The following is a 25572-nucleotide window of genomic DNA, read 5'->3' on the forward strand; positions in this document are numbered from 1 at the left end:
ATGGTTAAGTCATATAACAAGGAATGAACTGGTCATGCATAATCTGATTTAAAGGCAAGTGAAGTGATGTCAAGGTGAGCTGGCGTGATGATCTAGCCTTAACAATGAAAGGTAGGTGTAGTATTGCGCTTGGAGGAATTCCTAGATTGGAATGCCCCTAGAGTGGATTGGGGTGGGCAGAATTTGCGAAGTCGCGCTACGCAAAGCTCCACAAAATGGTAAAAAATCTCCGCAATCATGCAGAAATTCCGCGAACATGCGGAATTGCTTGTTCTGCCCGTTCGCGATGCTTTTTTCCTGTTCGCGAACGTTGTTTGCATGCTCGGGGGGAAATATCTCGCAAACACGTTTTTTGAAAGCGCAAACAAGCAAAAAATTCCGCGAAGCCGCAGATCGCGAAATTTTGGGCATTTCCGCTTTCTCTGCAGAACGCGAAATTACCCAAATTCCGCAAATTCCGTGAGCAGAACGGAATTTACCGCCCAGGCATAGTGGATAATGGTGATAAAAGACTGTTTGGTATGTGAATATTGTGATGGAAATTTCGAAGGAGAGCTTACCGCAAACATGTGCCAATTATAGAACTTAAAAATAAAACAAAGCGAGTTAAGGTAGTGGCAGTGTAGAAGGTCGCTGCGAGGGGTGCTCGCTTTGTTTTATTTTTAGGTTCTATAATTGGCACATGTTGGCCTCCTTAGTTTTTTCAAGTCCTGTGTGGGACAACACTAAGGGGAATATTAGAATGTCGGGCGGATCGCCAACGTCCGCATGGTGGTGGCGATCCTAAGGTCTTTCAAAATGTTAAAGCTGCTGCTGAGACCTTAGAGCCAGAGATAGGCAGTGAGATAAAGTATCTCTTTGCAAAGAGGCACATATATTATTGATGTACTTATTCAGAAAAAGGTGGGGGTGGGAGGTGGAGACCAAGGGATATGAAACAGTGTGACTTACAGGTTACAAAAAACATGCTCCGATCTCAGTTAGATAATTCAGAGGGTTGAGAGTCTGCTGCAGTCATAAGCGTGCAACAGACATGTAGGTCACAAGTGGAAATGCCAGTAGAAACCTTTTGAATTAACGTTGCAGTAGCGAACAGCACAATATAATATTAGTTTTTACACTGCTGTTTTTTATTACAAATATTTACAATTTAGGGAGCTTAGAAACACAGATGTTTGTCCACAATTGCATGGTTTTTGACCTGATCGAAACCAGTGCTAACATCCAGGTCTCTAAATTCCAAGGCTGCTTTAGGATTTATTTATTTTTAGGTGAAACAAATCTGCTTATTCACTTTAGAAAATAAGTTTCAGTTATGCACCTATACAGTCTGACATACTATTGTAAGTAAACAATTCATCACGCCTATCCTTTAGCTCTCTATTGTGCCCTTCTTATTCTCTTTCCTGAATCTAGAACGATCAACAGGAAGGAGCCAAGCAAACACAAGTACTTGTGACCATCAAATCAAATGAGATAACATTGAATTTGCAGGAAAACCACGTGCATTGCCTGTGCCCAATCTAATGTTTTTTATTTGCCTTTTCTGTTTGCCAAAAATTGCTGCAGACTTACTCTAAACCTTGATTGTGCTTGACTGTGTCTAGATCATGTTCGTTTTAATTCCTTTTTTTTTCTATTGTCCTCATTTTACACATTTTATTTAAAAGGAAATGGGAATAAACAACCAGAGAACAGTGGTCACTATCAATAGTATTATCCAACGTATATTTGTTTGCAAATGTCAAGTGAATATTTAGTTCGGCAAGTTGTGGTATATTCTGTTTCTCGCAAGTGTTTGTAATTCATTTGTCTGTCAAACAGGCTGTGGTGCGCATGCCAATGTGTTTCAGGCATGCACACTGACATGAGAACACTATGGGGCAGATGACGATGGCGGGCGGATCGCCCCCGCCGGGCCAGCGGTGGTCACCGGCGGCCCGGCGGGGGCGATCCGCCCGCCATCCTGACTGCAAAGAACCCTTGGCCATATTATGATGGCTGGGGGGACGGAAAGACAATCCGCCGCTTTTCGGGTTTAATATGGAGGCGGTGTCTGGAAGACACCGCCATCCATATTACAATGCAGGCTGTGATCAGCCTTTCCATGGCTGCATTGCCGCCATGGAAAGGCTGGCGGTTCCTGCTGTTGGGGGCCCGTTGCGGGCCCCCAGGGTGTTGGGTGGGTGGGGGGTGCACATGCGGGGTACCTATGGTACCCTCCTGTGTTTGCATGTACAATGTGGCAGGCACCGAGCCTATCACATTGTGCATGTAAAAGCACAACATGTATTTTTTACATTGCGGTGGGTGCAGCACCGCCCGCCGCAATGGAAAATATACAGGATGCGCCCGCCACACTGGCGGGCGCATCATAATTCGTATGGTGGGACTGACGCAACTATTGCAGGCGGTCCCTTTTGTAGCTGCGATGGCGGGCGGACAAAGCACCACCCGCCAAAAAAAGGTAACATAATCGGGAGCCGCGGCCGTCAGTCAATAGGTAAAGGGAGCCGCAGTTTGGGAAAGTTTGGGAACCACTGATGTAGAGAGATGTAAGCAAGGCTTACAGATTGTGTTGAGAAATGAAGTTATCCAACTGTATGTGCTTGTAAGTAAAGGAGGCAGATTTTCTCAAATTATAAAACAAAGAATGTAGAACGTGTTCATACACGCCCTAGGGGTCGATTCCGATCCCGGGTCAGACAGCTCTCTGAGAGCTGTCCGTAGCCTTACCGTGCGACCGACACATACCCGTAGCCGGTCCGTCCTGTAGAGGAAGTACGATGTGCATAACTGCCAAAAACACGACCGACATGTAGGCTGTGATTCAAACTCCATTCTCCGTCCGAGCCTTAACTCCTAACGCTGAACCGAGTCGCCCGGAAGCAGTATCCACAGCAGTTTCCGGCCTGACAAGTACGATGCGTACTTCCTACGCGCCGGACAGATCGCCACGTACGGCACGTCACAGCATCCGGAAAACAAGCATATCAGCTACGATTCGCGCCACAACTCAATCCACGGCTACGAGACGGACTAGCTTGCAGCGGGTACAATATGGAGCAACAAGCAGCGTGCACGACACGAACACATCATGAATCCCATCGCGCAGGTCATACCAGTACTCTACATCTATGACCGGATCAGGAACCGACGCCGACGGTGCAGGCGGTAAGTCAGACACCTACCACACAAACAAACGATACGTACCCGCAAAATGGCACACACACACACAGGGGATCCACATCCTGGCCACTACCAACAGGCCACCATAGGGGTTGTATGGCCAGCACTACTACCACCCAAACCCATAGGGCTTATGTTTCCCAGCACCCCTGCCACCCCCAGCCATAGGGGACCTGTTGCCCATCACCCCTGCCACCCCCACTCATAGGGGACCTGGTGCCCATCACTAATGCCACCACCAGCCATAGTGAACCTGTTGCCCATCACTACTGCCACCCCCACTCATAGGGCTTATGTTGCCCATCACCCCTGCCACCCCCAGCCATAGGGCATATGTTGCCCATCACTACTGCCACCCCCACCCATAGGGGACCTGTTGCCCATCACCCCTGCCACGCCCACTCATAGGGCTTATGATGCCCATCTCCCCTGCCACCCCCAGCCATAGGGCATATGTTGCCCATCACTACTGCCTCCCCCACCCATAGGGGACCTGTTGCCCATCACCCCTGCCACCCCCACTCATAGGGGACCTGTTGTCCATCACCCCTGCCACCCCCACTCATAGGGGACCTGGTGCCCATCACTACTGCCACCCCCAGCCATAGGTGACCTGTTGCCCATCACCCCTGCCACCCCCACTCATAGGGGACCTGGTGCCCATCACTACTGCCACCCCCAGCCATAGGTGATCTGTTGCCCATCACCCCTGCCACCCCCAGCCATAGGGGACCTGCTGCCCATCACTACTGCCACCCCCACCCATAGGGATTATGTTCCCCATCACCCCTGCCACCAACAGCCATAGGGCATACGTTGCCCATCACAACTGGCACCCCCACCCATAGGGGACCTGTTGCTCATCACCCCTGCCACCCCCAGCCATAGGGGACCTGTTGCCCATCACCCCTGCAACCCCCAGCCACAGGGGACCTGTTGCCCATCACTACTGCCACCCCCAGCCATAGGGGACCTGTTGCCCATCACCCCTGCAACCCCCAGCCATAGGGCATATTTTGCCCATCACTACTGCCACCCCCACCCATAGGGGACCTGTTGCCCATCACCCCTGCCACCCCCAGCCATAGGGCACCTGTTGCCCATCACTACTGCCACCCCCACTCATAGGGATTATGTGGCCCATCACCCCTGCCACCCCCAGCCATAGGGCATATGTTGCCCATCACTACTGCCACCCCCACTCATAGGGGACCTGTTGCCCATCACCCCTGACACTCCAATTCATAGGGGACCTGTTGCCCATCTCCCCTGCCACCCCCACTCATAGGGGACCTGGTGCCCATCACTACTGCCACCCCCAGCCATAGGGGACCTGTTGTCCATCACTACTGCCACCCCCACTCATAGGGCTTATGTTGCCCATCACCCCTGCCACCCCCAGCCATAGGGCATATGTTGCCCATCACTACTGCCACCCCCACCCATAGGGGACCTGTTGCCCATCATCCCTGCCACCCCCACTCATAGGGCTCGTGTTGCCCATCACCCCTGCCACCCCCAGCAATAGGGCATATGTTGCCCATCACTACTGCCACCCCCACCCATAGGGGACCTGTTGCCCATCACCCCTGCCACCCCCACTCATAGGAGACCTGGTGCCCATCACTACTGCCACCCCCAGCCATAGGTGACCTGTTGCCCATCACCCCTGTCACCCCCACTCATAGGGAACCTGGTGCCCATCACTACTGCCACCCCCAGCCATAGGTGACCTGTTGCCCATCACCCCTGCCACCCCCAGCCATAGGGGACCTAATGCCCATCACTACTGCCACCCCCACTCGCCACACATCCATCATACTCCAATATTAGGTATGTCATCAAAATACATCCCCCTAACATCATGACAACAGTGTGTAGTCTGTGACAAATGCCCACAACAGTGATTATGACTTCGAACATGCAATGTAACTAACAGCACATGCGTGACCAACAAATGAGTGTGCCCTACACAAGGCAAGCATCACCATAGCACTGTGTCAATGTAAAAATAATACCCCCTCACTGTGTAGAACAAAAGTTAAGCGTGGGCTTCCAAACTGCAGCAGATGTTGAGCATTGTGGTGATGGGGTCTAAACCCCCCCTCATCAAAGTGACCAAAAGGTAAGTGTCATCATGGTCAAAGCTGCAAATAAAAAACAGCATGTATGATCCCTGCTCCCAGCACATTAAACACTTCTGGGGCAAACTAGTGGTTTTGTCCCATTCCCACAGAGATGTGGTGAGGCTAACAGTGCTGTGAAAACATCACACACTCTCGGCCATGTGCAGACAGGCACCACACATGGGGGCTGACAATGCATACAGTGTACAATGACACAAAAGCAGAAGTGACCATCACAAAGCATGCACACATCTCGAAAATAGACACACTAATCAAAACAACCTGTGTAGACTGTAGGTGTCAGCTCACAAACTCCCATTCCATGCCAGCAATGGCACCTAACAACCAGGATGAATGTGCACAATGACGTGATATGACTCACAGGAACAGCAGGGAAAATCAAAGAAACAGCATCCAGACAATGGCCCACGACAGCAGTACCAATGCACTGATGCAGATGCAGATGCACAATCACAAACAGGCAACCTCACATTGCACATCTGACACAACATGTGTGTGTGTGTGTGTGTGTGTTTCAGTATCCCCAGGCAACTACACAACACATGAGGGGGGTTGAACCACAGTGACACAGATGTGGACACAGTGCCATACAAAAATAAACCATTATTGGGACACCCTTAGTGGGCAATCAGGCATTGTGAGATGAGAGGGAGCACAACAGACACATATGACACAAGTTGGAATGAACACCAACTAACACAGCAAGAGACTGACACACAACAGCACTACCCCCAGTGACCGGACAATGGGGTGACACAAGCATGCATGACACCTCCACTGTGATGACAAAGGCAGATGTCGTACAAACGGGGAAACCCAGACATGTGACCTGTTCCACAAACGTACATCACACCTACACAAACACAAATCACTCAGCATGGCCCCTCATCCATGGACAAACGGGAGCTAGAGGACCATCCATGCAAACATTTACATCAGTCCACCCTCAACACCACACACCCTGAACTGCAACAATGTGCATCTGTGAAGCCCACATGGATAGGTGACATTGCACATGCACCCATGACAAACACAGGAATGTTGGGAGGAACTAAGGTGCACAGACTCATCACACAAGGTCAGTTTACAACCCTGGGGAATAACAGACATACTGCACAGTATGCGGTACATGGCCATGACGTCAAAGCTCACGTAACCTTCAAAATACCTGCCACAGTCCCAGGACAATGCAGAAGCCAAGGAGAACCACAAGGCACACATGCTGACACCTGCCAACATTGCAGCCCTGAACCCGACAAGTGGGAGCAGTCACACACACATACACATGTCTTAATCACTGAAAGGTACCACCTAGGGACAACTACATGACATTGCAAATAAACAAGTGCCTTGGGGAACCCTGACTGTGTCCCATCTGTGTCTGACAACATCATCACCACTCAGAACTGACAAATCCCAATGATGATACACCAATTAACAGAAGTGTGTCATGCAACCACACATCTGGTAGCCCATGGCAAAGTAGTGGGATGAACCCAGTACCACTCCGAAAGCATCAACAACAGGAACATATCAAGGGAACACTGCCTGTGTATGAAAAGAGATGTGGACACACACACATGCTCATACAACAAACACCATGGGCCCAGGCTATGTCACGGGACAACACTTGAGGGGACCCAACTCCTGTGGAAGCCCAGCTGTGCCAAACATATTCACAGCACGTCTCACTCATGTCAGCAGAACACTTGGTCAGTCAGCCATCAGTTACCACACAATGAAGGCTCTGGTCACAACAGCCTGGGTACGTGAGTCTCCCCTAAGTCATCTGCACATACTCAATACATATGTACAGCAAGTTGCACAGAGGTCCCAGTTGCTTCTATACCAATGATGCCCACACCTGTAGGTCCAGTGGTAATGCGCACAAAGTCTGTGAAATTGACAAATTGGACAATGGGAAGCACATCATATGTGCATGGGTGCAAGCCAGAGATGTGACCATGCAAATGAAATGTTCACAGAGATGTCCACAAATAGTTGCTCATGACACACCCAGGTAGCTGCAAAGGATGAAATGGATACCCACCAGAATAGGATACATATCTCATGGACCACATGGAGTACCTCACATCAACACATCAGTATTCTACATTGGAAACCAAGCATTACAGGTGCAAGTGCATGTTAAACATCATCAACATAATGTACAGCTAAATCAAGTTCACAGGGATAAAGAAAAAAGCTTTATTCAGCCTATTAAAAGTTAAACGTCTGTTCAAACAAAAAGCCAATGGCCAGTCCATGTCCAAATGCCAAGGAGTAAACTAGAGTGATAACTGTCACACGTTGCTTGCCTGCACTGCTAAGGACCGGGGTCAGCCCCTCGGAGGGGCATACATGGGGGCAGGCCAGGCACTGCAGGGACAGGATCAGGGTGCAGCAGAAGAAGGCAGTTAAGAGGTGGTGGATGCAGGCGAGACACTTGCAACTGCAGTGGAGCTGACTGAAGTGGTGGGTGCAGCCACAACTGTGGGGCACAAGTCAGATGGGGTGGGTGCCGGCACAACTCCAGTGGGCAGGTCAGATGGAGTGGGTTGGGTCCCCACTGCAGTGCCCTAGTCAGACGGGGTGGTCGTGGACTCCACTGCAGTGCCTGCATCCATGTGAGCAGAATGGGGTGCAGGTGAGGTCGGCAGGACAGGGGGGGGACACGGTCCCCACATCAGTGGCACTAACCGTCTGACCAGGTGTGGAGGAGCAAGTGGTGGGGGGGAGGGCCTTAGCATTTTGGGGATGGTGTATCTGTGGGTGGGGGAACCCGGGGCAGGGAGTGGCGGGGGAACCTCTGGAGTGGTGGCCTGGGGGATGGAGGACGGAGACTCTGCCTTGGAGCTGCGTGGTGGTGGGGGGGTCTTGCTCTTCCGGCTCCGGGGGGATTGCGGGTGGGGGTCTCAGTATGACTGCGCCTGGGGGAGGGTGTGCGGGTGTGAGGGGCACTCCCCTCTGTGTGTGGGGACTTCCTCTTCACCTTGCAATCAGGATCTGCTGGGTCAGTGGGGAAGAGGCCAAGGTCACAGAGGAAGAGCTTCTGAGGAGATGGGGTTGCAGGTGAGGCAAGGGAAGGGGGCTGGGAGGGAGAGGTTTCAGAGGACTGTGGAGTGGTTGTGGATGACTGTCTGTGTGTCTGCAAACCATCCCCTGTGAGTGTGGTATCAGTCCCCTGTGTTTGCTTGTGTGCACGTCTAGCCCTTGGTTTGGGTGTTTGTGTGCTGCCCATGTCTGTGGCTTTGTGAGAATGTAAAAGAGGTCAGGGCACTAGAAACCTGCACCAATCAAGCTAGTATTGAAATGTAAATAAACAGAAGTGTGGTGCAAAGAGCCAGGGACGTGACCTTCATTCGTCCCTAATATTTGGTGCAACCCAAAAAATGCAAAGAACAGAAATAGCTCAGCACACAATTCAAATTCGTATATTGTAGACAGTAGTATATGTCAAAATTAGTGAGCAGACAAATGTGGAATATATCCCAAAAGATTCACAATAAACTTCAATATCTTGATGATGAAATTTTCTTTATTTTGTTGTTCAAATTTTTCTGATTTAAAAGTACAGCATACAATTCATAGCCGACGCGGCGCGTTTCGTCCCAACGGGACTTCTTCAAGGCTCACAAGTAGTGCATATACAATCCAGCGTGAAACTGGTTTTTCTATGAATGAGTGTTCAAAGTTCATAAGTCTCCATATTTACGACAAAACAACTCTATGTTTGTGTGATATAGGGGTAGATGAATCAAGGTTCGATAGCCTTGGCCATATAAGATGGTCAGTCGACACAGGATCCGCGCACAACGTATCAAAGAAAATTTCATCATCAAGGTATTGAAGTTTATTGTGAATCTTTTGGGATATATTACACATTTGTCTGCTCACTAATTTTGACATATACTACTGTCTACAATATAGGAATTTGAATTGTGTGCTGAGCTATTTCTGTTCTTTGTTTTGTGAGAATGTGCATGTGTGTGTGTGCTTGGGACAGGTAGGCTGCTAGGAATCGTGGGTGGTGCAGGGGTAGGAGGGGTGCGGGACTGTTGGAGGAGGGACACTGCTGCCGTCAGGGAGGAGGCCACAGACTGATTGGTCCTCTGTAGGGCAGACATGCCCGATGAAATGCCCTCCATGAACGACACCAGTTGCGTCAACAGACTGGTGTGTGCATGGAGGACACTCAGCATCGATGTCTGCCCTACATGGATCTGTTTAAGTAAGTCCACAGACTCCTCAGTCAGGGCAGCAGGGGACACTGGGGCAGGGGGTGCGGTGCCTGGCACAAAGGAGACATGCTTCTGATCACGGGAGCCTACAGGGACCTCTGGGATGGGAGCCGATGGGAGGGTGGTGATGGTGGTGGTGGGGGCGGTGGCGGGGACAGCCTCACTAGCTGGGGTTTGGTGGCTGCTGACACCCGCCTCCACAAGGGAGTCATCCTCAGAGCTGCTGTGGCCCTCAGCTGGGGGGATGGTGCTGACAACTCCTCTGTGTGGCTCCACTCGCCCTCCGTGCCACTGGGTCCCACCGACTCCTCTCCTTCGGTCCCTGTCAGGCTCTGTGGCTCCTCCTGGTCCATGGAGCTGTCCCCTCCTGTGGCCGTGAATGTATCTGGATAGGAATAGGAAGTAAGAGAACAACATCAGTCACCTGCACGGACTGCACACACCACAGTGAGTACATCACAACACTGTTTAGAATAAGCCAATTGTCATTCTCAACATCAACCATGGCACACATATCCCTCCTTGACTTGCACACATATGTCTGTTGCATGATGGATGCTAATACCCCAATGTGCCGGCATGCACCACCCACACATTATTTGGACATGCAAGTGAACATGTAGGAGTATGTCTTTATACACACAGCACATCTCTTGCTACTGACTCAGTACAAGTGTCCGGATGAAGGGATGGGCAGAGACTCATTTCACATGTTTGTGATGCATGCCAGCAACACACACTATGATGTTCTCATGTCCTGATGGGCAATGCGACAATGGGGTGCATGGTGCACACTTGAACACAATGCAGGATCACTCATAGCAAGTTCAATGCCATGGCACTGGGATGCCCTGAAAGTCAGTCAACACTGTCTCCTGTCACAGGGGCAGGGCATCCAGACAACAACAATATGCACTGACTCACAATCCTAGCTCAGGGGTAAAGCTAACTCTGCAGATGACCGGCGCACTTGCCCATCCCCTGCAAACAACATATACAGGACCCAGAAGACCCCACATCATTCAAATCAGACATATGAGTCTCTGCAAACACAACTCCCTGTACATTAACACATCAGAGTCTGCCATGCATGCAGCCCAGCTGCATGAAGGACACAGTTGCATACACCATTGTGCGCTGTCAGATGATCACACAGGTCTTGTCTCTCACAGTCACATCTCAGATGTCCTGCTGACCCTCTGAATCATGGACACCCCAGTTGTACATAACAACAAGCCACACCCTAATGACACAGAGGCAGACACCTGAGGGCACATGTCACTAAGCACAACCTGTAATTTAATACACAGGAGTGGGATTACAGAGTGTTTCTAAATGCCCTTGAGGAGGCATGACTGCCCAGGTCTCCATGAAACTGTGTTTGGCCCTGGACAGTAGTCAGGTGGCTAAGCAAGTGTGACATACTTGATATACATACTCCTAAGGCCCCAACATTGGAGTCCCCTGCTGCATGGGTTTGTTTGGAATACCCCAGCCACATGTGGCGAGTCAGACCAGCAATTGGAACACTTCTCAAGGGCACACACAGATCACGTCAGATCTCAGGCATTGGGCAAACAATTGACCCACCCATGAAACACACAACAGAGTCACGGGAACAGATGCTGTCCGGTAGATGAAGCATAGCTGACTGCAGGGACACAGTGCCCTAGTGACACAAGCTACAGACTGTAGGGGCCACACCTGTGGAACAGATGAGGAGGGTGCATCACACAATTGAGGAACCTGAGCATTGGACTACAAGACCTACGTAATGTGGAAGTGTGACCAGGCCAAAAGACTGCAATTAGCATGTCAGACATAGTACACAGATTAGGCATGGACTTACCCCCTTCCTGCTGCTGCCTGGCCTTCAGCTGCCTATCCAGGTCCAGGAAGACCACCACCAGTATCCAGAGCATGTGGGGGGTCAGGGTCCGGTGTCCGCCCCTCCTGACTGGAGGTGACAGCTGCAGCTGGACTCTAGCTATCCTCCGGATCCAGCCCCGAAGGTCCTGCCACCTCTTCTGGCAGTTGCGGATCCAGCGCTTGTAGACCCCCACCGAACGAACAACTCGGGCGATGGTCAGCCATATCTCCTGCTTCTGGTGGGCATCAACCTGTGAGGATGACAAAGTTAAAAGTACATTAACACACATGCCCCAGATTTGTGCTGCACACATTTGGATATACATGTCTTCATCACAAAGGGAAATGAGTTACACAGGTAGTGCAACCATGGGGAGGGACAAATCTCCTGCATGTCTGACATGTTAACAATGCCTGGATAGTTTAAGCTTGCACTAATGAACTTTAGCAGCAGGACACCTGTTCATTACATGTATGTAAACACTTTGGGGGATTAAAGTAGTCAGTGAGAATGCTTGCCACTGGTGTACACACTGCTAGTACTGCTAGTCACACAACATGCATAATTAGGAAGGCAGTGGACTGCACACTCACCTGCTCCCCTGGTTTACCATAGAGCTTGCTGTACTGTGGAAGGAGCCCGTCCAGCAGGGCCTGGTTCTCCTCCTCAGTGAAGGCTGGGGCCCTCTCCAGAGTACGTGCCATAGCAGGAGCCAGAGGATGCAGAGACAGCAGCAGTGGTAGCAGGGATGTGGTCAAGTAGCATGTAGTGCAGGGAAGTGAGCTCCCTGGAGTCCAGCCAGCCTTATATCTGTGCTGCAGAGGCAGAATCTGTGCCATGTGTCCCAAGTGATAGGTCCAACACAGTTGCATTCTATGAATCTGACCAATCCATGGAATTGTACGACTCGTACACGCCTTCCGCATCGTTCAAATCTTCACCTTCATGAAACACTTGAAATTGCAACATTGTTGTAGGCATCCAACTGAATTTCCAGTGCACAACTCGTACAAGTTTTGAATCCGCATCCGCATCCGTCTCCATGACAGTCCAGAGCCAATGGGTGCGCCTGACTCGGTCAACTGACTGTACAACGCTTATTTTGAAAATACACATGCACCCGTCTCCATACGATTCAATGGCCAAGGCGTACGCCTGTCTCGGACCATGCCTGCCCGAGGCGTGTGCATGATAGTTACCCGCGTCAGACCTCATTGCATTCAATGGCAAAGCGTACGCATGGCTCGGTCATGAACCGTGCAATGCGTACGCATTGTCACCCGCGTCGGACCTCATTGCAGTCAATGGCAAACCGTACGCAGGGCTCGGTCATGAACCGTGCAATGCGTACGCATTGTCACCCGCGTCGGACCTCATTGGTGTGACTATTCTACGGATTCAACACACAATTACTAGCTTGGGACACCTGTGCACATCTACCACACTACAGCATTGGCCACACAGTGTCCCATGGCATGTAAGGCTGCATTTCCTGGATGTTTGGGGGGGCCACATTTGGTTTGTTGGGTGACACTTTTGTGCAGCCACTCCCAGGCTGTGCACGTGTACATGGGGGCATACTCCTTTGTGTGTCGTGCACATTACCACTGTGATGTGCAATTGTACAGTAATGGGCATGAGTCACGGACACAGTTTCATGTTGGATATGTTTGGGGCATGTCACATACACCCTGAGTCCAGGGGGTGATGGCATGTCCGTCACAGTGAGACCTGTAGCCACAATACTGATGTGCACCAACAGTCTGTGTGCATGTTGTGTCTCAGATGTGTCTGATCAAATGTGCCCAATGGGTGACAGTCTCCACATCCATGTAGTATATGCATCAACCTTGATGGTGTGTGTGTGTCTAAGAGACGTACATGTAGGGCCTGCAGGAACAACAGTGGCCACTACCTGTGGGACTTACGCTTTCCTTGTGGTGTGTACGTGATACGCTATGTCCATGCCAGTGTCGATATGGCAATAAAGGGACACTGGGTTTCTGCATGGCAAAGATCTGTGATGCCTGGGAGACATCAGGCCTCACTTGTCACTGTGGTGTGTGTTTGGAACGTCACAGCAGTAGATAGGTTGGGTGACACAGCCAGATGATTGGCCATTGCACTACATGGGACTCACGTGGACATGTGGAATTGAGATGTGAGGTGATGGTCATGTAGGTAACATATGTGTCCATGCCCAACAGCACACACTTCAGTACATTGTGTAATGTCATGATCTATCATGTGATATTGAGCCTGGTCATGGTCACATGGGTGGATGAACTGGCAATCTTCCTTTGTGCATCTCTGTACTGCAGGGCACCAGCTGTCCATAGACCATTCCCAGACCTTGCGACCATGCAGGAACACGACTGCATCAGACGGTACCGCTTCACCAGGCCACTGATTAAGGAGTTGGCGGAGCAGTTGGCACCACATCTGCTACCTGGCCGGACATACCCTACAGCACTGACCCCAGAGGAGAAGGTGATGGCAGCCCTGCACTTCTTTGCAATTGGTACCTTCCAGTACACTGTGGCTTCTGCTGGTGGTATGTCGCAAACGATGTTTAGTCGGGTGCTACGCGATGTCTTGGAGGGGATGTTGCATTTCCTAGACCTGTACATTAAGTTACCTAGCCCAGCTGAACTCCCTGAAATAAAGGATGCCTTTTATAAACTGGGGAGGATGCCGAACGTCATCGGATCTATTGATGGGACACATGTACCACCACAGGCACATGAGCAGGCATACCAGAACAGGAAGCACTACCACTCCATCAGTGCTCTGGTGGTATGTCTTGCTGACATGTCTATCACACATGTGTGTGCACGGTTCCCTGGTTCGGCGCACGATGCCTACATAATGAGGAGTAGTCGCATTGCAACGCTGATGTCACAGATGCCAGCTCAGCATGCCTGGCTTGTCGGTGTGTACTGACTGTTTCTCATTGTGTGTGTTTGTCAATGTTGTATTCCGCACTCCTACAAAACTCAGCTACTTTTTCATTTTTGTGTGTGTAGGTGACTCCGGATACCCCAACATGCCGTGGTTGCTGACACCCCTCCGGATCCCTGTGACACCAGCTGAGATGCGCTACAATGAGGCACATGGTCGGAGCAGGAGGGTGATTGAGCGAACATTCGGCCTCCTGAAAAGCCACTTTTGCTGCCTGGACAAGACCGGAGGGGCCCTCCCAAATGAGCCTGCAAAGGTGTGCAAAATAATCCTTCTATGCTGTATGCTAAACAACATGGCAGTGCGGAAGGAGGTGCCTCTCATCCAGGATGACGATGATGATGACCAACCTCCGGCACCTGGGGAGGATCCCAGCCTGGCCGAGATGCCAGTGATGATGAGGATGAGGGTGACGTCCGCTCACAGCTCATCAACAACTTCTTCACCTGAATGTGAGTTTCCAGGGTTGTTATGTCAATGTATGGAGGTATCCTGGAATGTGTTGTGGCTGCTCTGTTGCTGTCTGAGTGTGTCTGTGTGCCACTTGACTGGATGCATGCAGTGATGTGTTCATTCAGGTGGTGTGTACTCCACAATAGGGTAGTACTGCTAACTTGTTTTTGTGTAGGTTTCTTGCGACATGTTTTGTGCATGTGTATTGCATTTCTCTCCTGTTCTGCTGTGCTTTTGACTTGCCTGTTGTTTGGTCAACACTGACCCCCAACACCCAGAATCCAACAACAGTGTAGAATGTCAATTTCCATCAACTGATGTACCACACATCCCTGGACTTCAGTTCTCCAACACTTTGTGAGTGTGTGTCCACTGTTACGTAGAATTACCGTGCAACTATTTTGGAATAAACATGTTGCGGATGTGTAATGAACCTGTGACATCTGCTTACCTCACCTGTGGACTTGTTACCACTGACTGGGGTTGGTGTTGTGTCTGTGCATGCCAATGTGTTTCAGGTCACCATCATTGTGTGGGATGAGTAACATGGCCATGGTGAGTATGTGTTGTGGTGCCATAGTGATGTGTCTCCCTCACATGTGTCACAACATCATGACTCACGTTACATTGGTCACATTGTTGCAGTATTTGGCATGCACTGTGTTGTGTAGCAGATCGACATCTCCATGACACATGACAAGGTGGAATCACAACAGAGGCAAGTATGGTGTATTGGTGAGTTTATTTTCAAACATGTGTGAGGAAAGTGCACAGGATGGTGGGTGGTGTACATTGGTTTTGGAATCCAAAGTTCACATTAGAGTTGGATGTGCTGGTAGATGAAATGTCCAGAGTAAAGTCCACAGTCATCGGCTACATTGGCCCAACATGAACCCTCCATGTCATGTGGGCGAGTTGTGTGCGATTGGACAAGGTGAACGGGTTGTGCACAAAGAACATTGTCCAGAACAGGTTTAGAGGCCCTGGGGGATGTGCTGGGACATCTGCCTCTCACATGTCCTTCTTCGGACGACCCCTCTTCTTCCTGGGGGGGGGGGATCCTCAGGTGCAGGCCTCTGGGGTGCAGGGGACTCTCCACCAGAGTCCTCCTCCCTCCCTGTGGCGCTGGCAGATGGTGTTCCAACAGATGTTGTGGCCACACAGGGAGGTGTGCACAGGTTTGTGTTGATCTGGCGGAGGCATTGGAGTATGTCCCGATGCAACGCAGTAAGGGCATCCCACTTGGCCTCCATGCAGGCATGGTGGGCAGCCTGCTCCTGTTGCATGTCCTTGAGGATCCCCACTACCTGGCCAAATCCTCCGGTGCTATCCTGGTACGCATCTATAATGCGTGCCAGGTGGGAGTCATCATGCAGTCCAGACCCCTCTGCAAGGCACGCCCTCTGCCTTCCACCCCTCCCAGCACCCCTATCCACACGGGCAGGACCAGAGGCGGGACGCACAGGTGACACTGGGACCCCTTGGGTGGTGTTTCTGGTGGTGTTTGCTGTAGCTTCCGGGGGGTCCTGTGTCCCTGTGCTGTGGGTGTTCAGTGGCCTTGGTCTGTCCGTGTTGGCAGGGGTGCCCTGTTGGTTTCCAGATGCTGGAGGCGTGGGTACAGGGGGTGCAGATGTTGATGCTGCTGGTGCTGCTGGTGCTGCATGATGACTCACACCGGAGGAGCCAGGTTGGTCGTCGTCATCCGAAGAGGACAAAGACAGAGTCAAACCAGAGAGCTCAGTGTCCGCCAGAGTCTGGGACTGGGAATCCTCTTCATTTGGTGCTGGGGGCCCAGCACCACCTGTGTTTGGAAGAGACACACGATGTGAGTTATGTTTCTACATGCATCGATGGTTCATAAACATGACATATTCTACTTTACGAACAGATCCCTGCCTGTACACTGCTTTTTCCCATCTTGTCACGGACAGAGTTTGATATTGTTGTTGCCCATTCCCAGCATGGCCTTGTGTTCCCCACAACCGAGCCCAGTGTCAGACATCCTGTCAGTCCCTTCCCACTCCCTGTGGGGCGAGTATGGTTCAGTTAGAACTTGCTGGGCCATGTGGGTGGGTGTAGATTGTCTGTGACTGCGACTCCCATCATACTCTTGGCTACACCCCCCTTCCCAGCATGCCCATACTTCCTTCCTCTTGACTCTGCTTCCCTGTGAGGGGGTGTGACAGCAATGGCAAGATGGCTGACTGTGAAGTCCTGGTGTTTGTTATAGCCCATTTCCCAGCATGGCCTTGTGCTCCCCACAACAGAGCCCAGTGTCAGACATCTTGTCAGTCCCTTCCCACTCCCTGTGAGACGAGCATGGTTCAGTGTATGCTTACTGGGCCATGTGGGTGGGTGTAGATTGTCTGTGACTGCGACTCCCATTATACTCTTGACTACACCCCCCTTCCCAGCATGCCCATACTTCCTTCCTCTTGACTTCCCTGTGAGGGGGTGTGACAGCAATGGCAAGATGGATGATTGTGAAATCCTGGTGTTTGTTTGGCTACAAGTCCAAAGAGAGCCCCTGTGCTTCACTCAGCAGCACCCAGTATGGTGTATCTTTTGCTGATATTTCACAGAGGTGTGGGTCAATGCATTCTACCCGGTGATTTGTGTGGAGTTTGTGTTGAGGGGTGTGTGTGTCTCCACATGCTGGTAAGTATGGTCAGAGCTGTCAGTCCTCCTTCCCACCCGGCCAGACATCCCACCATGAAACGTGCTAGCATTGTGGGGCGTGCAAGTTGTCTTTCAGGATGTCAGTCAGTGGTGTCCTGCTTCTGATTTGTGCACATGCCCTAGCAGGGCCTTGTGCTCCCCACAGCAGGAGCCAGTGTCAGCCATCTTGTCAGTCATTTTCCACTCCCTGTGATGTGGGCATGTTTCAGGGAGGTCTTGATGGGCCAATTAGGAGGGGGAGCATAATCTGTGACTACAGGCCCCATCATGCTTTTGGATACACTCACTTCACCTGCATCCCCACAATTCCTTCCTGTCAGTCAGCTGCACTGTGAGGTAGTATGTTTGTGGTGGCAAACTGTCTGGCAGTGTCTATTTAGCTTTGTGCCACTGCCTTGCTCTATTTGTTTGTAGGTTGGTGCATGTCATGACACAGTTCCAAGTCACTATGAGATGGCAGGTATTGTGTTTGTCTGACTGGCATACACATATGATTATCTATTGGTTACTGTAGCTTTGCTTGTGGTGCATGGTTTCACTGTCCCCTTGCCACACAATCTTGGGTATGTTGTTTGTGTACTCACCAGGCTCTGGTATGTCTGTTAGCCCGTAGACGCTCTCTGGTGGTAGGATGTCCCACACCTTCTCCTCCCAGGTCATGATGTAGACTGGTTTGTCAGGAGGGCCACCGCCGGTGCACTGACTCAGGGCGTGATCTTTTTCGGTGAGTTTCTTGACACTCCTACGCACGTCATACCACCTGTTCTGGATATCGTCCTTTGTGCGCCTTGGTGGTGCTTGAGCGTTCACCTTGTCCACAATCCTCACCCACATCTTGGTTTTCTGTGACATGGGGGTCCATTGAACCAATGTACCAAACAAATGTGGCTCTACTCTGATGATCTCGTCTACCAGCACTTCTAACTCACTATCTGTGAACTTTGTATTCTTCTTTGGGGGCATGGTGATGGGTGGTGCTGGTGAGGGATGTATGTGTGAGGGTGCAAGTGAGGGTGGGTTGGTGTTGGTTTTGCTGGCTGTATGTGTGTGTGCTTTTGGCTGAGGTGCTGATGGTGTGTGGGTTGTGTGATGGGTGGATGTGAGTTGTCCGGGTCCGTGTCGGTCGGTTCATTTTGCGGCCGGAATCGGAATCGGCCCCCTAGTTTTTTTATGAACCTCACTGTAGCCCTATAAGATGTTTGAGTGAGATATTGCTATTTCTAGACTGAAACACTGTGCTCAGTGTTAACAAATGTGTCTCAAGATGACTATGTTACTTTATAAACTTTTATGAAATCAGGTTTGATGGCATGTTCTAATATATTGGTGAAAGAAAATGCACTGGGTGAGGGTGTGGATTTTTTTTCTTGTGAAAAGAATAAAAAGTTAGTGGTACACTAGATATCAATATGTGATTTTAGTTGAAAGATATAGAAAACGGTGCAGAGACAGAATATCGAGTTAAAAATATCGAATTGCACAAATATCGTGTCAAACATATTGTGGGTCAAGAATATTGACAGAAAAGTTCTCATGGTCAAGAATATCGATTTTAGGTAAGTAATATTGATTTAAAAATTATCGAGGTATTTATTTTGGTTTGAAAAAATATAGATGGTAAAAAAATATTTTTTTTTATAAATGTTATGTATTTTAGTATATATTTTATATGTGTGTGATGTATGTACTTTTTGTATAAGAATTGTTTGTATTTTTATTATATGTCTTAAAATTTTAGTAGGTATAAAAAAAAATCTTTGAAGTTTGCGTTTTTAGTTCCGTAGCGGGTTGTGGGTCTATAGGGGATTAGGGTGGGAGGTAATTTAATGATATATAATGTATTGATTCTTTTTATTTATTGATATTTGTTGAATTGAGATGCTATCGTTTTAAATGTGTAAATGTATGTATTATTTATTATTTAATAATTAGTTATTAATTAATTGGAAATTAATTATGTTAATTGTGTAAATAATTTTAGGTGTGTGTTGTGGTGTTTATAGGTGGGAAGGGTAGGAAGTAATTTATTTTTAATTGAATTAATAATTAGTTTTTAATTATTTTAATTAATTAATTAGTAATTAAGGATGGTAATGGTGTAGTTAATTGTAGGTGTGTGTTGTGGTGTTTATAGGAGTAAATGATGGGAAGGGTGGAAAGTAATTTATTTTTAATTGATGAATTAATAATTATTTGTTAATTAATTTAAATTAATTAATTAGTAATTAATTATGGTAATTGTGCAATTCATTTTAGGTGTGTATTGTGCATATTATAGTGTTAAAGAATATGTATTCAATGAATATTTAATATTTATTTTTATTAATAATATTTTTTTATTTCATTATTAATTAAGTTAGTTATGGAAATACATTTAAATAAAAATGTTGACTTTTTTATTGGTGTGGTGTTATAGGGTAGGAAATAAAATAAATACATTTATGTTTAAAATATTTTTTCTGTTTGTTAATATTTGCTTATTTTAAATAAAAATTGTTTATAAATGTATTTATTAATTAATTTTAGATAATATTTGTATCTTTTTGTTATATGTCATTTTAAATTCAATGGTAATATTTAATATATTTAATTGGATACTTTTTAAATATTGTTTATTTATTTTTAAGATTATTTACATTTTTTCAATTGTTTAAATGTTATTAGTAATTTTTGTTTCTCTGCTATATAACACTTTCCCTACTGTTACACTCACTGGAGTGGGAATAGTAATCTTTACCCTTCCGCTATCCAATACCTTCCCTACTGTTGCACTCACTGGTGTGGGAATAGTAATTTTTACCCATCCGCTATCCAGCACTTTCTCTACTGTTGCACTCACTGGAGTGGGAATAGTAATTTTTACCCCTCCGCTATCCAATACCTTCCCTACTGTTGTACTCACTGGAGTGGGAATAGTAATTTTTACCACTCCGCTATCCAAAACTTTCCCTACTGTTGCACTCACTAGAGTGGGAATAGTAAATGTTACCTCTCCGCTATCCAGCACTTTCCCTACTGTTGCACTCACTGGAGTGGGAATAGTAATTTTTACCCCTTCGCTATCCAGCACTTTCCCTACTGTTGCACTCACTGGAGTGGGAATAATATTTTTTACCCCTCTGCTATCCAAACCTTTCCCTACTGCTGCACTCACTGGAGTGGGAATAGTAATTTTTACTCCTCCGCTATCCAACACTTTCCCTACTGTTGCACTCACTGGAGGAGGAATAGCACATTTTACCCCTCCGCTATCCAGCACTTTCCCTACTGCTGCACTTACTGGAGTGGGAATAGTATTTTTTACCCCTCCACTATCCAACACTATCCCTACTGTTGCACTTCCTGGAGTGGAAATAGTAATTTTTACCCCTCCACTATCCAAACCTTACTGTTGCACTCTTTGGAGTGGGAATAATACATTTAATTATTCTGCTATCCAACATTTTCCCTACAGTTATATTTAGGTGCCGATTACGATCCGGTAAAAAATTTCCCCGTACGACTCGTATCCGGTCTTTTTACCGTACGAATCGTACAAGTGCCGTACAAACTGGCAATTACGATTCGCATGGTAAAAAGTCCATACGAATCGCATTGGGAATTATTCCCCACACGTCCTCGGGTCGGAAAATGTGTCCGACACGTCCACGGACGATTTACCGTACAAATGTGAAAAGTGAAGTCCGACCGCGGAATTACGATCCATCCCGTGCGTCCGATGTTACAACCGGATGGAAAAAACACCGTCCGCACCGAACTCCCATAGCAACCATGGAGACATGTGCCCGCATACGTGCCGAACACCCCCCCCAGCCCCCGTATGTACGCGCCGACCCCCCCCAGCCCCCGTACGTTCGAGTCGAACCCCCCACCCAGCCCCCGTATGTTCGTGTCGAACCCCCGTGTATGTACACCCATGTACGTGTCGAACCCCCCCGTGAATGTACACCCGTGTACGTGTCGAACCACCCATGTATGTACACCCGTGTACGTGTCGCACCCCCGTGTATGTACACCCCTGTACGTTCGAGTCGAACCCCCCGTGTATGTACACCCCTGTACATGTCGAACCCCCCCCGTGTATGTACACCCGTGTACGTGTCGAACCCCCGTGTATGTACACCCATGTACGTGTCGCACCCCCGTGTATGTACACTCCTGTACGTTCGAGTCGTACCCCCACCCGTGTATGTGTCATACCCCCGTGTATGTACGAACCGTACCCTCACCCGCGGACGTATGGAGCGTACCCCAGGCCCCAACACCAGCACCTTCACACAACATCGCGCATGTACGAGTCATACCAAGCCAGACACAAGGACAGCACTGTACAACCAAATGGCCGAAGTACACACCGTACACACGTTAAAAACGCACGTACACAACCAGGACAAAGCAAAACAACACAAGAATACACCATTCGAATGGCACAAAGCCACTAAACATGTCCAACAAGCTCAAAAACAACACAATCACTGACCTGCAACTGCCAAAATCCAAAACAGAGGCCCAAAACACAACCACTCCTTATAACACACCCACCAATGGACCAATAAAAAGGGCCCACACACACAAACCATGAGCCTTTGCAACAGACTCACTGCTGCCAGACCCCACAGACAACCTACAGCACCATACTAGAAGCTTGACCACACCTTACACTTGCACACCTTCACACACACACCTTCACAAACACCCCCACATCACATTCACACACACACCTGCACAACCACACCCACACACCCACAACCATCCACACCCCCCCCCCATCCACACCCACACCCCTCACCATGCCCACTAACAAGAATCCAAAGTTCACTAGCCGAGAGTTGGAGGTCCTTGTCGATGAAATCCTCAGAGTTGAGCCACACCTCTTTGGAACATTGGTCAGACAGACCACCATTTCTGAAAAAACATCCATGTGGCAGACCATCGTCGATGCTGTGAATGCTGTTGCGGACACCAGAAGGACCAGGCATGAATGCCAAGCCAGGTGGTACGATCTGCGGAGGAGGGTCAGAGCCAAAATGACGGAGGAATACAACCAGGCCAACGTCACTGGAGGAGGGCCGGCCCGCAGACCCGTACACTACCATCCCTGGGAGGAGAGGGTGATGGCCATACTGCCGGTGGTGGCAGTGGACGGATTAGAAGGAGTCCGAGACCCGGGTGAGTACACAAACAACTCACCTCACATGGGGGGAACGTCATCCACAACCAAACTCACAAACAGGCACGCAACCACCCCAAGCTATCGCATGACTCAACCACACTCCATGAACACGCACATGCCACTAGCGCCACCATGCCCCATGCACCCAGCTGGACAATGTCAAGTCACAGGCCACAGAAAACACCAACACAAGACACGGTAACCGGGATGGCGCGAGTGTGGGCACCAAAAATCACATAGTGCAACTCAGAAGCAGACAACAATGCCCTCTGCCCATATGGCCTAGGTCACAGCCAGACAAACAGTGTGTCCCCACACAGGAAAGACTTGCCAGCAAATGGCGGACGCCTTGCATTAAGACATGGGGGTGAAGGCACTTTTTGCACATGACAGCAGCTAATGAACAGCAAACACTGTGAAAGAGTGGCAGCACACACCACCACAGCAGCAGCGCAGACACAGACACTACACCCAATGGGTGCCTGGAGATCAGAAACAAACTCACATCAACAAGCCAAGGGCCATTCAAAGATCTGCTAACAGTCTGTGCCCAGGAAGCTGGGCTGAGGTGACAGAGGGTGACACACAGAGGGAGGGAGAGGGGGACAGAGAGGGAGGGAGACACAGGGAGACACAGGGAGACGGACAGAGGGAGGAGGCTGACACACGGAGGGAGGGAGAGGGGGACAGAGAGGGAGGGAGACACAGGGAGACGGACAGAGTGAGGAGGCTGACACACGGAGGGAGGGAGAGGGGGACAGAGAGGGAGGGAGACACAGGGAGACGGACAGAGGGAGGAGGTTGACAGAGGGAGGGAGAAAGGGAGACAGAGTGAGACGGACAGAGGGAGGAGGCTGACACACGGAGGGAGGGAGAGGGGGACAGAGAGGGAGTGAGAAAGGGACACACAGGGAGAGCAAATCAGCCTTGTGGGGTGTGGGAATGTCTGCTCGTCAGCAGGTAGACTGCGTGCATGTAGACAAGGGTGGCCAGTGCCAGAACCCCCCCTCTTCTCCATGGCTAAACACAGGGCCATGTCACAACCTGTGCACGAGCACAACGACAGCTACCTGCATTATCTAAGTGTGTGGAACCACTCCATGTGCCCACGTACAGTGCAACACAGAAGGCGCCAATGCATGGCTCTCCACACCTGCCCACTCCACTGCTGACTGCAGTCACAATTGACGCAGCAAGTAAGACTGTGCCACACATAGGTAAAGTCGCTAAAGCTGTGGCCAAGGGACATACCCATGTACAAGTGCACTGTGAGTGGAATGCAAGACATATCCAAATTCCCAGAGGAAATGTGCCAACTTAGAAACCAATGAAACATGGATGTTGCATGGAACAAAATTAACATTGTCTCTCTCACACACAGGTCAACGTCGTGGATCACCCTCCAACACTGGGGGGGAAGACAAACAGGATCCGGCTCGGCGGGATGACGGAGCCACCGGCAGCGACGACTCTCACCACTCTGTGGACGAACCCGACCCCGACCAACCTGGCCCCTCTGGTGTCCAACGACCTGCAGCACCTGCGTCAGGTACAACTGGGCCAACCACCACCCCCACTCCTGCCACATCCCAGGAGACACCCAGGATCCCTGCCCCACCACCACAATGCAGCCAGGCTGGCCAGGAGGGACACAGTGTCCCGGGCACCCAGGAGGAGGCAGGCGACAACGCCAATGCCACCCCTCAGGGGTCCCGGAGACCCGATGTGCCCACAAGAGCATGCCAGGTGCAAGTGGGCAGGGGTGGTGAGAGTGGAGGACGGCGGAGGCGCGAGCCTGACCAGTTGGCTGGGGAACCGGTATATTCCCATGTCCGAAACATCCTGGACACATACCGGCAGGACACCACGGGCATGGCCCAGGTTGTGTCCATCCTCGAGGGGATCAAGACCCAGCAGGCCCAGCAACATGCGGAGCAACATGCCTGTCTACTGCAACACCAACGGAGGATGGAGGACAGACAGGCTGAGCTCGTGACAGTGTTCACGGGAATTCACAGTACACTCCGTCGGATGGCCGACAACATGGGCAACCCTCCCTGTGCTATCAGGCGTAGAACATCACCACCCACAGTGCGGGGATCAGGAGGAGGAGGAGGAGACATCCGACGGAGCATCCCAAACATCGTCATGGCCTGCTTCTGAGGGTTCCCGCAGGAGGGCGGGTCGTCCACGGAAAAGACCGTTAGGGTAGGCGCAACAGCACCATCTCCCAGGACACCTGGCCTGGCACCTGGCCCACTGGAGCAACAGCAGCACAGCATCAAAAGACATTCTCTGCCACATGGACTTGCCGGTCACTGTCTGACCAATGTTGACAAAGACTGTGGCATGGACTCTGAGGATTTCAAATGGCAAGGACACCAACTCCCCAAGTGAACTTTGGATTCCACACACCCTGAAAGCCCCTCATGTCAACCCCACCCCTACCCCAACCAAAATAAAAAGTCACACCATAAAGAGAAGATGCCTACTGATTGCATTATTACCTTACATGTGTCTTGTAAAGTCTAACTATGCCTGAGTTCTCATTTGACTTCAACCATCCACACCCTGGGGCCTGAGTCTGGCACAGGACACACATGGGTCACATTGTAGTAGGCAAGACAGACATGGAGCACCATACACACCCGTGATGGGCCCAACCAGCTGAGGGGGTGGTCGCACAACCGTGCCGACAGACATATTGAGTACAGCTACAGCCATGCGCAGAGGTCAGGGATCATGTGGAGTGTCCTGGGGGGCACCCAGGTATGTGTGGACAGGTGGCAGACCCATGTCCTGCAAGCTTGAGTCAGGTGGATGCAGTGAATGGTGGCCTGGCCAACGTGGGATGCATGG

This window comes from Triturus cristatus, chromosome 3_2, assembly GCF_964204655.1.
Source record: "Triturus cristatus chromosome 3_2, aTriCri1.1, whole genome shotgun sequence".
Taxonomy (NCBI): domain Eukaryota; kingdom Metazoa; phylum Chordata; class Amphibia; order Caudata; family Salamandridae; genus Triturus; species Triturus cristatus.